This window comes from Nuphar pumila, chromosome 3 (assembly GCF_984573655.1).
Source record: "Nuphar pumila chromosome 3, dmNupPumi1.hap1.1, whole genome shotgun sequence".
NCBI lineage: Eukaryota > Viridiplantae > Streptophyta > Magnoliopsida > Nymphaeales > Nymphaeaceae > Nuphar > Nuphar pumila.
Genome location: NC_143251.1, coordinates 124,993,376 through 125,009,736, shown reverse-complemented (window position 1 = coordinate 125,009,736; position 16,361 = coordinate 124,993,376). Strand labels below are relative to the sequence as shown.

Below are 16,361 nucleotides of genomic sequence, written 5' to 3'. Positions count from 1 at the left end.
ACAAAGCTTGGTTAGTTGCAAAGGGCTACACACATATCGAAGGACTTAATTATAATCAGATTTATGCTTCGGTGGCTAAACTCGTCATAGTCCGATACTTGTTTGTCATTGCTGCTATTCGTAAGTGGCACCTGTATCAAATTAACATCAACAATGCATTTTTTTATGGGAACTTAAATGAAGAAGTATATATGCCAATACCACTCGACTTCTTTAGTTAAGGGGCACAATGTGTTTGTTACCTCAACAAAACTCTATATGGTCTCAAGCAATCTTCGAGAAATTGGTTTACAAAGTTGTCATAACAATTGAAGCAAATTGGGTTGGTATCTGTGGGCTTAACTTTTCTGTTTATCGACTTTATCATCTTAACAGTTTACCATCTTAACATGAGGTAAATTTTCAAATATTAATGATTTAAAAAGCTTTAGTAAGGCTAAACAAAATCTCAATCTCAACAGAAATTGGCCTCAATTCCCTGCTGCATGTTAATCTCCATAACACAAAATAATGCCTATCGACAACATTTTAATTTGATAAAAGGGGTCCAATGTGAAACGAAACCCCATAGAAAGTATTGGTGATGCGCAATAGCAAGATATTTTAGGTGCAATTAGGACCAGAAAGGTTGATCTTGAAATAATTCCATCAGATCGGTTTGAGTCATTGGGTGACTTGCAATAAAAGGGAAATGTCAACGGTTAGCATTGTTTACCTTTTTTTTAGCTTTAGGAAACAAGGCACCATTATAATTAGGGGTATCAATGGGTCGGGTTTGACCTGGACTTGACCCATATCAAACCCTATAGGGTCGGGTTATGGTGACAAAAAAGATGGTAAGATTAGAATCTGGGTTGGACCTGAAGGGTCCAATTAATATAAGGAGCCAGGTATGGTTTGTGAAATTTCATACCAAACCCAGGTCCGAACCCAATTCTGACTAAAATCTGCAACTTTTTAATGTAAAAAAGAAAAGAATATTATTTTACTGGGTATGGTCTGGGTCTGGTTCATGTAATTGTTATAAGATTTGGGTATGGTTTCTCTCTTGGCAGATCCGATTGGACCCATGTCTGAACTTGTTTCCAACATCTAAAATCAGGTATGGGTCTTGTTCTACTTGGATCTGAACCAAACCCTACCCATTGACACCCCTAATTATAACTGGAGGTGGGCACTAGGCTGCGCTGCCCGCTGGCCGGCCTGGCCCGGCCCAGCCCGAATTGGGCCTCCAGCACCGCTCAGCCCAGCTTGAATATATATATATATATTATATATATATATATATATATATTATATATATATATATATATATATATTATATATATATATTATACTCGTGTGAAATTTTATGTATATATAAATAAATATACATGATATATATATATATATATATATATATATATATATATATTCAGGCAGCCCGTTTAGGCCACATGCCTAATGGGCGGGCCATGGGCCAGGGTTTTCCCAATGGGCCGGGCTGTCAATTGACGGGCCAGGCTTTGACAGCCCAAATTATAACCTTCCTGCACAAAGAAAAAGACCCAACGTATGACCCCCAGGCTGTACTTGATTTTGACCACTGAAGGGAATTGGAAAAGTCTCTCCAAGTTGCAAACATTTGACTCATTTTCTCATAAAAAAAAATGTCTCAAATGGACATGTAAGTTTCACATGTGAGAGAATTTAGTTAAGAAAGTTTTCGCATCCTTCACCCTAAGTAAATAAATCTCAGCAACGTTCTTAGAGGCAGCAGTCTACTTTCTCACTGCCGCTAGCATGACCCAACTATAGATAAAAAGGATGTGCATCAATTCTCCTTCAATGCGAACACCAGTAGTTGATGCAACTTCATAGGGCTCGTTTGGATGACACATAGCAAAACATATCTTTAGAAGATTATGTTTAGACTAAAAATCAAGTTTTTGATCAACCAAGTTTTTGATCAACCAAGATTATGTTTAGACCACACACACACACTCTCTCTCTCTGTGTGTGTGTGTGTGTATGTGCATGGGTGCACATGTTTGTTTCATACTACATTCATGGGAAAGTACTGAGCTCGCAATCTTGATGTAATCCTTTCCTGCATGAATAAAAAAATGTTAAAAATATATATTTTACTGTGTATGAACCGGGTCTGGTTCATGTAATTCTTATAGGACTCTGGCATGTTTTTTTGTATGGCAAGCCTGATGGGACTCGGGACCAGCACCTCAAAGTCAGACATGGGTTTGAACCAGCTCTGACCCGTTGACACTTCCCAACAATACATCCTTATTTCAGTACCCCATGCATGCATAGACTGTGGGTCCAAACTAGTCTTATACCTGAAGATTGATAGGAATCCAAATCTCAGTTCGAAAAATACAATCATGCTAGTCCCAACCAGATTTGGATTTAAATTCGGATCTAAATTTAGGATCCAAAATCTACAAAATTATGTCAGATTCAGATTGTGGTTCCACCCAATGCAATCCATTTGCACCCCTATGACAGGAAGAATTTTGTGCCCTGTGTTTTCTTTGGCTCCTAGCATGAAGATGCTAAAACTGCCCTATAATTCAATTCGTCACTACGCAGCATGATTGACCATCAATTTGGTGTTACTTATTTCAGACTGCATAACTAAAATCTCCAGAATTAGTGATGGCAGTGGACCGGGGCGGGATGGGGGACAAGGTCTTCACCCTCCCTGTCTCAAAATGCCATCCTCCATCCCCGCACGGGTTTTGATTTTAACCTCTATCCCCGCCTTCATTTCCATTTCATGTCCTTCATCCCTGGTCCAAACGGGGCAAAGCGGGGTGGGGCCCTGTTTCCCCTCGGTCCACTACCATCTATAAAGAAGGATGGGTGAGGCATGGCAAGGCAAGGCGGAGATGGAGGACAGAGATGGGGTGGTTGAAAGCGTAAGTCCATCCCCGCCTCTATTCCCGCATGGGTTTTGATTTTAACCTCCATCCCAGACTCCATTACCGTTTCATGTCCTCCATTCCCGGTCCAAATGAGGCAAGGCGGGGCCCTGTTTCCCCCAGGACCACTGCCATCCCTATCCAGAAGCATTGGCCTGATTATGTAGGCTCTGTCTGATTAGGTAGATTGCGTTGGGAAGAAAACTTCATTTTCATGTGTTACCAAAATATGGCATTAAAGATGAAGTTGTCGAAAAGATCCTCCGGTGAATGGTGTTGAAATGTGGTATCGGGTCTGCCAACTCCATTCCCAGTGCAGTGTTTTAGCAAAACCACAACTCCCAAACAGCAGAAAGGGCGAGGCATTGGAAGAAAGCGCGACACACGCCTGATTTAAGGCTCCCAAAGCGAGCCTTAATGTAACCATGACTTCAATTCCCTAGGAAATTCTTTACTCATTGGCTAAAATAATTCTTGAAATTCCATGAGAATCACTCTCATACAGAGAGATTAATGTTTCTCATTGGCTCATTAGACTCGTTTTCTCACTTGCTGCAAGAATCGAACTCACAAGCTGCCCCTTTTCATTTTGTTTTATACAATTCCAAATCACATTTGATTTTGAATCTTATGTGGTCCATCCATCACATTCGATTCCGACGAGGAATTCCAATTTCTAAAAAATATGAACAAGCAAGAATATGCAAATTTTGATTCCAATCGATCTAAAAATAAGTGGTCCATAAGTACTGGTAACCACAGGAGCGTAAACAAAGAGTTCAGATCTTTCAATGCATCAGGCCAAAACAATAAAGATGAGATGGGAGGACCCCAGTTAAATATCATCTGTTTTTACGATAGATATTTGGATATGCTCAATACGGGTACAATATCTGCGATGGGTCCAGCCTCATATGATGCGACATCTCTATGTTGATCCATAACCATCTCAAGATGGACAAGGACAGACAAAAATGTTCCGTAATTTTTTGACATGGACACCATTCTAAGTTTTTTTTCTTGTTTATTATACAGATAAAACCGCACCCGAGATCAGAAACCTAATTCAGGCAGCGGACAATAGCACCATCAAATCCGCCTTCATTATATTCAATCTCCACCACACATGGATCCCCACCCCCCTCTCACCATTCTTAAATGAGATATGCAGTAGTGGGGATCTCTACATATATGACAATTGGTTATATACAATATGACCTGATCTACTCTCCCCAGATCCATACTCGAGACCTTTATATAATGAATAGCCAACAACCATAACACATGCATAGGGCTGGTAAACAAGCTCGTTTAATTACCAGTGGATCGAGCTCATGACTCAGCTGTGCTCGCGTTTAGCCAAGCCGAGTTCAAGCTCGTCTTGTACCTGAACGAGCCGAGCCGAACACGAGCTTGTTCATGTAAACTATTCCATGTTATTTATTTCATAGAATATATGTATAATGTTTATATTTTAAACTAAAAATTATATATATTTCTCTACTGTACACAAAGAAAAGAAAGAGTACATGCCATGCTCATCTGGATAATGTCTAGACTTTAGGGTAATTTCCTGATACAGATCCAGGCATGAAATATCAGGTAAAAGGTGGGTCTGTATCAGCAAATTACCCTAATGTTTACGCATTATGGAGTGTCTGTCCTGACGATCTAGCAGAAGCTAGCCAAGGACCACAACTTTGACATATCTAGCAACCAACCGCAATGAAGTGAGGACGTTGGAAGAGGGTACCCACCAAAAGAAGCTCACATAAATCTGACACCAATCTTAAGTCATTTACAGAACAAATAACCAGAAAATTCTCTAAAATGAAAACCGATCCCATCATTTGAAATATGATGGGTTTTATCATACATTCAATCGTAGCCATCAAGGAGAACCATTTAGCCATTGATTGGATGGCTAGGATTGAATGTATGATGGAATCCATCCTATTGCAAATGATGGGACCCGTGTTCCTCTAAAATATGGATGTATATGAGGATATGAGTAGGAGGAAGGTCACCATACAGTCATCAAGCTCATGTTTTGTCAAAATTAAGACCTTGTTCGGGAACTGGCTGTTGGAGGGAGTTTCTGCTTTGAAAAAGTGGCAGCTGCCAATTCCTAGATTTGGCAGCTACTACCTTACCAATCTCAGTTTTTAATGAAACATAAAAAAAAAAAGAGGGCCCCACCCTCTTTCCCGAATGCATAAACTGCTTCCAAAACACCGCTCTCCCAAACAGCAACCACTAAAACAGTATAACTAAGTTTCTACTGAAACATAAACTTACCAGTTCTGGGCTCCCAACATTTCAAACCGTTAGAAATATCAATATTTTTTAATTGCAGAAGGCGGTAAGGATAAAAATGAAAAAGCCTGTAAGAAACTTTTCCTTTGAAAAAAGCTTTTGATGTGAAAGACCATTTACATTGGTGAAATCAGCAAATATCCTAATCATAATGCCGTTCTGCCAACTTCTCACGCTCATTATTTTACAATTTCTTAAAGAAATGAGCACTCTGCTCAACGTGTTCTAAAAACAGCAAACGAGGTGTGTGTGTGTGTTGGTGGTGGTGTTGGTCGTGGTGGTGTGTGTGTGTGTGTTGGTGGTGGTGTGTGTGTGTTGGTGGGTGGTGGTGGTGGGGGGGGGGGGGGGGGGGGAGGGGGCGTACATACATTAAAAATACAAGGAGGGAACACGTGAAAAGCAGAAGGGAATATAATGAGTGGACATTAGGAATACAGCAAATCTATTGGACAAAGATATATATAAAAAAAATATATAAAACACCACACCCTTCCCCCAACCCCAAATCACAAAAAAAAAAAAAACTTAATTAGGCGCCCTGCTTTTCGCTTATAATTTAAAAAACAGCCACACTTATCTGAAATTTTAGATATGCACCAAACTTTTTCTTTAAAGAATCCCACAGCTACCTCAGGTCAACATCTATCATTCATCTTGTTAAAATAATAAATGTAAATGGTTTAAATGACGAAGGTTATTACTGTAATTTGACTTGTAATTTAACCTGAGTTAAAAACAATGTATAATCATTTTTTTATATTCAAACAAAGAAACCACTCCCAAGATCAGAAACCCAGCTCTGCCTGCAGTACTCTATGGGCTTACCGCTTACCCCTAAAAAGTTGGCAGGTTTTGGCTTGCGCAAGAAATGAAGCTCATGAGATTTGAACCGAGAACGCCTGCCTAGTGGTCTAGGCCCCCATCCCACTACGCCAAACCCCTTTGGGTGCAATATATAGTTGCTTGTTTTGACAGTTTCTAAGAAAACAGAGGGTCCTAATTACAATTTCAGAAACGTGAGGCCCATATTTAAAATTAGGGGCAAATGGATGGCCCTGAATGAATAAAAAAACAAAAAAGGGCAAGCAGGAAAGAACAATTGAACCACAAAGGCAAAGATGTTAAGACTAGGGCTACAAGCCTACAACATCCTGCCAATCATCACAATGTCATGAAAGGGGGTTAACGTCATGACCTCAAAGGGAAGGGAATCATGGTAGGCTTTGCTCGTTTTCCGTGTATTCCACGGAACCCATAATTTCATATTGCATTATTCCTTGAATTAGACCCTATTCAAAATGAAAACGACTGCAGGTGTGCATGATTTCTCCCTTAAAAGGAGAGATTTTTTTGCCCATCCCCACAACCATAGTTAGTTCGGAGATCCAAGTCACAAACAAACCAATTTTCTGAGAGGGTAAAGAGAAGCCCAAAAAGACTCGGGTTTTCCATAACACCTAAAGAAAAGATGACCTATTCCCATTTTGAGGTAAATCAAGAGACAAAGACACTTCTCAGTTTCTAACATGGAAATAAGCAAGCAAAATTCAATACCACTCTCTTCTACTTTTTTTTTTTATATCTCTCTGATTCAACTCAACCCCTCGTTACCACCTACCCTCAAGCAATCCAACACCCATCTAAGAGAGAGAGAGAGAGAGAGATTATAACGAAAGGAGATAAAAACACATCACCAACAATAAGAAAAGGAAAAGATGAGTGTTTTCCGGTGAGGATAAACTCTCTAGAGTCATGCATACCAATAAGGAAAAAAAGAGAAAAGGAGGAAACTGGAAAGCAGAAACGGAAACTATAAACCTACAACAATGACCCGCAACGGAGAAGAAAATGGATTTCTCTTAACGGCATATGCATTCATTCAAATCTGCAACTAAAAGTAGGTACCGTTTTCCGATTACTACTCCTCTTTCAAGCTGAGGTCTTTGTTTCTCCATCACCAAAACTGCCAAAAGAAAAAGCAACTATCTTCTCTTAGAACTCTACTCTCTTTAATCATTTGAACATTTCCAGCTAGTTCAGTAGCAGAGAGAACAAAGGGAAGGAAGATGGATGAATGAATACCTCTATGAGCATTTTAGTACAAGCAGTGACGGTAGAGCTTTAGGATACTCAATGGTGAGAAATAGAGGGAGCAGAGGACGGTTTGTTGTCATCGTCCTCGTGCTCCTCCTCGCCCTGAATTCGAGCCGGAATCCAGAACCCGGTGAACCCACCGGCCACGAATTCGGCCGGAAGGGTCATCTGGGTCTCCGGCAAAATCCCGGCGCGGACCGAAGGCGAGATACTGGACTGAAGGGGTCCCCTCTGAAAGAACAAGCTAGTGTTCTGGCCGGCAGGCATCGGCATCTGCGGCAGAAACTGCGGCATTGGGCTCAGGAATCCGGCACCACCACCGTCAGCAGCGGCGTTCCAGGGAGCCAACCTCTGGAACCTGCCCAGATCCGGCTGCTGCTGCCAATCTCCAGAAAAGAAGAGGCCCGGCGGCTCGCTCGGAGCATCTTCGCCGGAGAACCTCTGGTTGTGAAGAGCAGAGTGGTGGTGGTGCTGCTGCTGTTGGTCTTGAAACGATTGGAGAGAGAGGCGGAGCTCACTGGTGATGGATGGGGCAGGTGGCTGAGGAGGTTGCTGTTGTTGTTGTTGGTGGTGGTAGCTCTGGAAATTGATTAGGGATGAAGAGGAGGAGGTGGGGGAGAAAGAGGAAGATGGGAAGAAGGATTTGATGGTATCAGCAATGGCATCCGAATCAAGAGAAGGAGGGAGGAAGTTGGCCGGATTCAGTGGGTCAAAGGCAGAAGATGGTGTCGGTTCAGATGGTGGTGGTGGTTTCCTCATGGAGGAAGAAGACTCAGGTTCGGCGGGGGCTCCGTCATGGTGGTGGTGGGGGCGAGGTTCGGCGGAGGGTTGCCAAGGGGGAAGCTGGGAGAGCTCATCAATGGCGGGTTTGGCCTTCTTGATGAGCCAATCGACGGCCTTGCTGGGCCGGTCGTAGCCGAGCCGGTCCTGGACATCGTAGAACTGGATGGCGGTGTTGGCGGAGAGGCGGACCCGCCGGTCCCTCGGCCCCTTGGCCGTGCAGACCTTACTGTGACGGTCCTTCCTGCCCGTAGATCTTACAATGTGACCACCCTCCACCTCCACTATCTCCCCTACCTTGCTGCTGCTGCTGCTGCGGCCTCCCCTAAAGGAATAGGCCGGCTTTGGTGTGGAAGTAGGCTCGCCCATCCCCTTTCCCAAACTTGCATGTTCAGTGGAGGAGGAGGATGGTACGGTCAGGGGGTTCGGTTGATGGGTCGTCTTCTTCCTCTGCTGCTGCTGCTGATGATGAGCTTCCAGAACCCTCTTTTCTTCCTCTTCTTCCAGCTTTCAATTTGGATGGTCTCCCCCTATTGGGTTTTCTCTCTCCTGGCTTTGCCATTCAGCTCACCAAATTCCATTACCAAGTGAAGAGGAAGAATGACAGGTTTTAGAGAGAGAAGGGTGGAAGGGAAGAGAGGGTTTTAGCTCATCATAGTGGTGTATGTAGGGGGGAAGAGTCTCCTTTTGTTTTTTTTTGTTTTCTTATTTTGATTTTTGTTTGTTGGATAGGGTGCCCTTCTGTTTTTTTTTTTTTTAAATAAAAAAGAGAAGTGACAAACGAAATAAATAAATAAATAAATAAATAACGTGTGCCAAGAAGGAACGGGGAGAGGAGCGCAGGAGGCCGCAAAACATATGAAGAATACAAACAATTTTTGGCTTATTTTTCTCAATCCAACAAGTGGGGATTCGTTAGATGCTCGTGCGATAAGCAATTTAGAGAGAGAGAGAGGGTGTAATTTTTTTTTTTTGCTACTTTCTCTCTCCCCTGCACTCTTCCCTGAGCGTGAAGGAATTAAAAAGGGCATAGAAATTTTGGTAGAGAGAATACTAGGCGTTGATCAGCCTGCAAGAGTCCCAGCCTTACTTTAGTGCGTCAGTGAGTCCCGGTGTAACTCACTTTCCCTACCTTTTTTTTTTTTTCCTGTAAGCATGTTTGGTAAGTTACCGCGATATTCAAGACACGAGTAAGAGAATGGATCTCATTAGCATGGCTAGATAAACATCAGAAATTGAGCTGTGAGAAACCAACTCTCTCATTTGCAATTAGAGTCCCAAACCAAACAGGCGTGAGAAACCAAGCATCTGTATTTTCATACTTTCATAATTCTTTTGTAGATTAAGCTCTACGGCTAGGATTTCTTTAGGCAAAAGCATATTTTAGACCGTGTGATTACAAATATATAAGTAAATTTGTAAGAAGCTTCAAAATTCATTGGTCCCAATGCATTACAATTTTACAATTGACAAAATCATGTTTTTACGTCAAAACCCGTCGACCTAAATTGCATCTTTTAATAGATAAACCATGTTGAATGCATTTGTAGGATCATCAAGTAAAGCTCTTGCCTATGACTTTTAGTTAGAGGGTCTGGTGCACTCGAGGGTGGTCAATATTTTCACATATATGTATATCTTCACTGTTTCTTTTATTTCTTGGACCAGTTGCTATTTTTTTTAACAAAAAATGCCAAGTACTCTTGCTACTGGAAATAAATATTCAAGAAAGCCAAATTCACAACGCGAGCGCCCAAATAAACATCATTTGCATGAAGAAGGTCGCTGGCAATTCCCTCCCATTCTTCTATAAACCCAAAAATTCAAGAAAGAAAATAGTAAAAAAATGCAAGAAACAAAAGATGACAACTTCAACCATTACAGATGAGAGAAAATTTTTGAAAGGTTTTTTTTTTAAGTATGGTTTTTTATAAGCAAAATTCCTTTACTTGGGAGAGTGAAATATTTTTTATATAAAAAATCCTTTTTGATTAAGGCAACCATTCAACCACAAAATATCTCATCCCACGGGCTATCACAATAAGAGCTTTCTTCGTCTTTATCTTCCTTCCATCCACCACCATTTTCATCTCTCTCTCGGAGGGCGTTGATCCTTCCGCCTACCACCTATTGTAAAAATAGTGTTGTCACACACTGAAACAACAGAGTGAAAGCTTTGGTCACTCGCACGACTCGACAATTCTCACTCATGAATCAAATACACAGAAACAACAAACCACAAAGAACACAAAATTTATGTGGTTCAGAGATGAACTTCCACGTCCATAGGACGAGTACAAAGAAAGGCTTCACTATAGATTCATACAAAAAAAACTCTAATTAGCGTCCGAAATTTGTGATGGATTTTTTTAATCACAAATTTGCAATGGATTAACTAGAGAAAACTATTTGTCGCTAACATTCGAATTATTTGTGGAATTAGAGACGGAAAAAATTTCGCTGTGAATTAGCGACGAATTCGCGATGGAACAATTCCATCTTAAACTCTGTCGCAACTTCGCGATGGCTCAGCAATAGAAATTTTCTGTCACTACTTCGTCGCACATTTGTGACAGAATTTTGTCATCGCGAATTCATCGTTAAATTTCTCGTAAATCCCTAATGAGAGCTTCTTTTCCCTTTCTATTTCATTTATCGCCCACCGCTCGTCGACCTTTCATCGCTCGCCCACTGCCCGACGACCTCCCATCGCTCGCCCGACCAACGCCCATCGATCTCCCATCACCCACCCGTCGCCCAACGACCTCCTCTCTCTTTCCCCTCCCGTTCTCTCTCTCATTGCTCCCCCCTCTGTGTTTTCCGAAGAGCCCCATCCGATGACCTCCTTTTTCGTTTCCCTGTCTCTCTCTCTCTCTCTCTCTCTCTCTCTCTCTCTCTCTCTCTCTCTCTCTCTAGTTGCTCCCCCTTTGGTTGCCGGAGGGCCGACGACCCTAGCCCGCCCGTAGGTAACCCTCCCCCTTTCCCCTATGCTGGAGCCTTTCCCTTCCCCACCCCTCTGTAGTCAGCGAGGGCTGGCAGAGGCCTCGATCGCCTCTGTCAGGCCCTCTCCTTGCCTCGATCTCCGGCAGGACAGGGGGCTTTGCCCCTGTCCTTTCGAATGCCGACAGCCCCCCCCCCCCCCCCCTATCATCTTGACTTCTCCTGCAGTGGGGCTCCGACCTACTGTCGGAGAATAATCGACATGGGGAGAAGCCCCCTGCCCTTTTGTTTTTTCTGGCAGGGGGTGGCTTCACCCTCTGTTCTAGATAATTTCAATAGGGGGCGAAGCCCCCATGCCCCTTGTCTATTTTCCCGGCAGGGGGCGGATCTCCCTGTCGAGAAATTTTGCCTCGGCAGGGGGCGAGACCCCCCTTGCCTCATGATTGATTCCCAGCAGAGGGCTCAGCCCCTGCCTCTTGATGCTTCCCTTTGGGGGGTCCCACCCCTGCCTCCTGTGAATATTCCAGCAAAGGGTTTCGCTCCCTGCCTTGACTTTACTGCCAGTAGGGGCAACGCCTCTGCCTGTCTCGCTTTCAACATAGGGTTGCATCTTCATGTTCGGGCTCGTTTCCGACAGGGGGCATCACCCTCCTTGTCATCGGGTAATAAACTTCATTTTAACACAGTGTCTTTTGCAGATTCTGCAATGGATCCCGCTTGTGCCCCACGACTCGTGGTAAGTAAGTGACAAAAGCAATGCAAATCGGATAAATACCCGTGGTGAGTAAGTGATGCATGTGCATCACAAGTGATTTAATTTCTTGGATGCAACCCTTTTCTGTTCACGCACTCACTTAATTGTGGATATCTAGGACTGCTTTGATGGAGTTCGAATAACATGCTGAGAATGATTTTAATGTATGAAAATAGAAGTGTTCTTATTTTTGGAGCTCGGATTCCATACTAGTCATGGTAGTAGTTAGCGGGATATTGGAGTGTGTTTATTGCAGGTACATGTTTGACATTGTTTTGATATGAATGATTTGAATGTATTGCAATGTTTGATGTAATTGTATTCATGCTTGCATAAAGTTACTTTCAATTTGATTATGACTTTTATGTGAAATTATATCATGAAAACATGCTTCAAATGAATGTATTGTGTTATCAATGAGTTTGCACATAAAAATGAATGATAAGTTATCAATGCTTTAAACATGCTTCAAATGAATAGTTTTGCACATAAAAATATTAAGTTATCAATGCATGCATCATAGTTCTTATGATTGAATATGTGTCTGTGTGTGTGTGATATATATCAAATTATTACATCTACCACATGCATGATAAATTTGATATTTTCTTCATTATAGAATTCTGATTATTCTCTTTTAACTGGTTAGGATAATATCTGTAACATCATAGAACAAAATGACTGCAAACCGTGAATAGATGTATCGTAAAATAGTTGACAATGGGGTATCGCTTAAATATATGGATGGTGTTGACAGTTTTATTGAATTTGCAACGGCAAGTGTCAATATAGTGGATCCTACAGGTTAGATTAGGTGCCCATACACGATGTGTAAGAACAATCGATTTGTAGAACCTCATGGCGTTAGACATCACCTATTCAAGAAAGGTTTTATAAGTGATTATCGAAATTAGACGTTTCATAGTGAAAAATTTAAGAACAATTTTAACACACGGGTGAATATGGTGCACGATAATCCATATGTGAATTTGATATTTGATGCCATAGGATTAGAACTGGGTTCTGTTATGGGTCTTAGTGATGTATCAACTGGGGTAGAGGAAGAAGCAACAAACATTAATGCAACTAGTAAATTTTATGATTTACTTAGAGATGCAGATGAACCACTTTGGAATGGTTGCGAGAGTCACACTATTTTGTCTGCAGTTCTTCAACTATTGAATCTGAAGTCCGAGTTTAATTTGAGTCAATCAAGTTTTGACTGTCAGTGCTCTATTGTGAAGAGTATATTGCCCAAAGATGAGAAATTGCCACAAAATTTCTATCGTGCGAAGGTTATGGTCAACGCTCTAGGTATGATGTATCAAAAGATAGATGCTTGTCCAAATCATTGCATGTTGTATTTCAAAGATTAGAAAAATAGCAGATCATGCCCATCATGTGGGCATCCTATGTTCAAGCCAAAGACAAGAGGCAATGGTAGCACGAGGTCAAAAGAAGTGTCATACAAGTCTCTCTGCTACTTCCCTCTAACCCCTAGATTGTAACGATTGTATATGTCTTCAAGGACAACTAAACACATGAGCTGACATGCAAATAAAGTTCGACATGATAAAGACAAGATCACACATCCTGTTGATGCGAAAGCTTAGAAGCACTTTGATCGTACTCATCAGACCTTCACAATGAAAGTGAGAAATGTTAGGCTCAACTTATGTACAGATGAATTTAATCCATTTGGGGGTAGATCAACTCCATACTCGTGTTGGTCAATATTTGTCACCCCATACAACCTTCCTCCAAGCTTGTGTATGAAGCGTCAAAATCTTTTCTTGTGTCTATTGATCTCTGGTCCGACCTCTTCGGGCCAAAATCTTGATGTATATTTAAGGTCATTGATTGATGAACTAAAAATACTGTGGGATGACGGTGTTCTCACGTACGATTCTCACAAAAAATAAAACTTCAATATGAAGGTTGTTGTTTTATGAACAATCAATAACTTTCCTGCATATGGTATGTTATCTGGTTGGAGCACACATGGAAGGTTGGCATGTCCGTACTGCATGGAGGATACAAAATATTTTAGATTAAAGCATGGAAGAAAGTCGTGCTGGTTTGAATGTCACCGTCGATTTTTACCCAGCGACCATTCGTTCTAACGACAAAGGAATGTGCTTCGAGCAGGCACAACTGAAATGAAAGGTCCACCTACAAGGTTGTCTGGCATAGAAATTTTAAGAAGATTATAATACTTTTTATATGGACTGACAGATGCCCGTAGCCCGATGTCCTTCCTTGAATTTGGGAAGAATCACAATTAGACAAAAAAATCTATATTTTGAGAACTACCATATTGGTCGACCTTATTGATATGACATAATTTGGATGTGACGCATGTAGAGAAAAATATGTTTGATAATGTGTTCAATACGGTAATGAATGTTAAAGAGAAAATGAAGGATAATCCGAAAGCCCGTATGAATTTGAAAGTAATATATAAAAGACTAGAATTGGAACTCAAAGTGTACAATGGAAAAATACTGAAACCAAAGGCAAGGTACATGCTTGAACCAAATCAAATAAAGCAGGTATGTCAATGGTTGAGACAATTGAGATTTCCAGATGGATACGTCTCTAACATTGCTCGGGTTATGAAGATAGACAAGAGACAATTATATGGGTTGAAGAACCATGATTGTCATGTCATTATGCAACAGTTGATACCCCTAACATTCCATGATATGTTAGATAAACCTATATGGGGGGTATTATCCAAGTTGAGTAGATTTTTTAGAATATTGTGCGCATCGAAAGTCATAGTATCTGAGGTAAAGAATCTCGAGGATTCTGTCATCACTACTATTTGTCAGCTAGAGAAAATATTTTCACCAGCATTTTTCGATGTTATGAAACATGTGATCATACATTTGCCATATGAACTAAGGGTTGGTGGTCCTATGGAATATCAGTGGATGTATCCATTTGAAAGATATATATTTTTTTTATATTTTTCTCTTCAATGCTATTGAGATTTTTTTTGTAATTCGAGATGTATATTGTTGACAAATGTATGTTTGACCTCAAAAAAAAGGTTTAGAATAAAGCAAAAGTAGATGGCTCTATTTGTGAGGCATATACTTTAGAAGAGATTTCAAATTTCTCATCTATGTATTTTGAACCTCACATTCCAACACGTTACACATGCCCACCTCGTAATGAAGATGAAGAATAATTTGCTGCAGTTGACAAGTTGTCGATATTTCAACCACTTGGGCATGTCTTTGGTAGTTGCCAGTCAAGACTCTTGAAAGATCGAGAGCAAGAAGCAACACAAATCTATATCCTTTTTAATTGCTCATCAATCGACCCATACATCGAGTAAGTATAATTAATATGTAACACTAAGTTCTATATGTGCATACATAGTTCGGTAATACAAGTATTTGTTAAGTGTAGACGATTTGATCTAGAGTTGCGAAGAGAACTTTCATATCTCACTGATGCAGAAGTACAGAAAGAACGTGAAAATAAGTTTGTGGCATAGTTGAAAAAGTTGGTAAGAACAATGACATATATTCTTTCTGTGTAAACAATAATAAGTTACTTAATTGGTCGTGATCACAGGCATTGTTTATGCTTGTAGGTCCGCCATGGCGATGTTAAAGATCAAGGAATATGTGATTTACAAAATGGTTTGACCAAAGTTGTGCAATGTTACAACGGGTATATTGTAAATGGTTATCGATTTCATACAAAAGACTATGGTGTAAACAAGTCAATAATAAATAGTAGCGTGTGCGTCAATGGTAGCAGCTACAGTGAAAATGAACATGACTACTACAGTGTTATAGAAGAAATAATGGAGTTGACTTACTTTGGCATAAATAATAGGATAACTTTATTTAAATGTCATTGGTTTGATCCCACAACAACAAGAGTCGACAAAGCCTCAGGCATTGTGGAGGTGAATCATAAATCAATGTTTGAAACATATGAACTATTTATATTAGCCTCGCAAGCTCAACAAGTTTACTATATTTCATATCCGAGTACAAGAAAGTCAAATAGAAATGAATGGTGGGCAGTTTGCAAGGTAAAGTCTAAACTATACCCCGAGTATGATCAGTTACAGGAAGACAAGTTAACTAAAGAGAGTGATTACTATTATTCAGATGATATGTATGACTTCTCTTATGGTCACGATATCGCACATGGTATGCATGTCATATCTCCATTGTTCGATAGCACATGCATGAAAGAATGTGATCCAAATGATATACCAAATAGATGGGCGGTCAATGAAGAAGAAGAAAAAGATGACGAAGAGGGGGAGGAGGAAGAAGAAGAATATGAAAGTCAAACAAGTGATGAGGAAGCATTCTCAAGCTAGTAAAATATATTTTGTAATACATACCTCTATTTGATGTGAACGATTTGAATGTATTGAAATGTATTGCAATGACTTGAATGATTTGAATGTATTGCAATGTTTGAATGTATTGCATAAAGTTATTTTCGATTTGATTATGTATCTTTGATACGTATAGAGTTATGATTTGGATGTATTATAACATGTTTGAATGATTTGAATGTAT

At 40.6% G+C, this 16,361-nt stretch overlaps 1 pseudogene across 1 annotated transcript; it reads right to left on the bottom strand.

Annotated features, from left to right (window-relative positions):
* Positions 1–6,904: 6,904 nt before the first annotated feature.
* LOC149843632 (transcription factor TCP4 pseudogene) lies at positions 6,905–8,783 on the bottom strand (annotated as a pseudogene). The gene is made up of 2 exons (XR_016431145.1): positions 7,317–8,783; positions 6,905–7,197 (listed from the first exon to the last, which is right to left on the bottom strand). The product of XR_016431145.1 is annotated as a transcription factor TCP4 pseudogene (transcript).
* Positions 8,784–16,361: the final 7,578 nt, after the last annotated feature.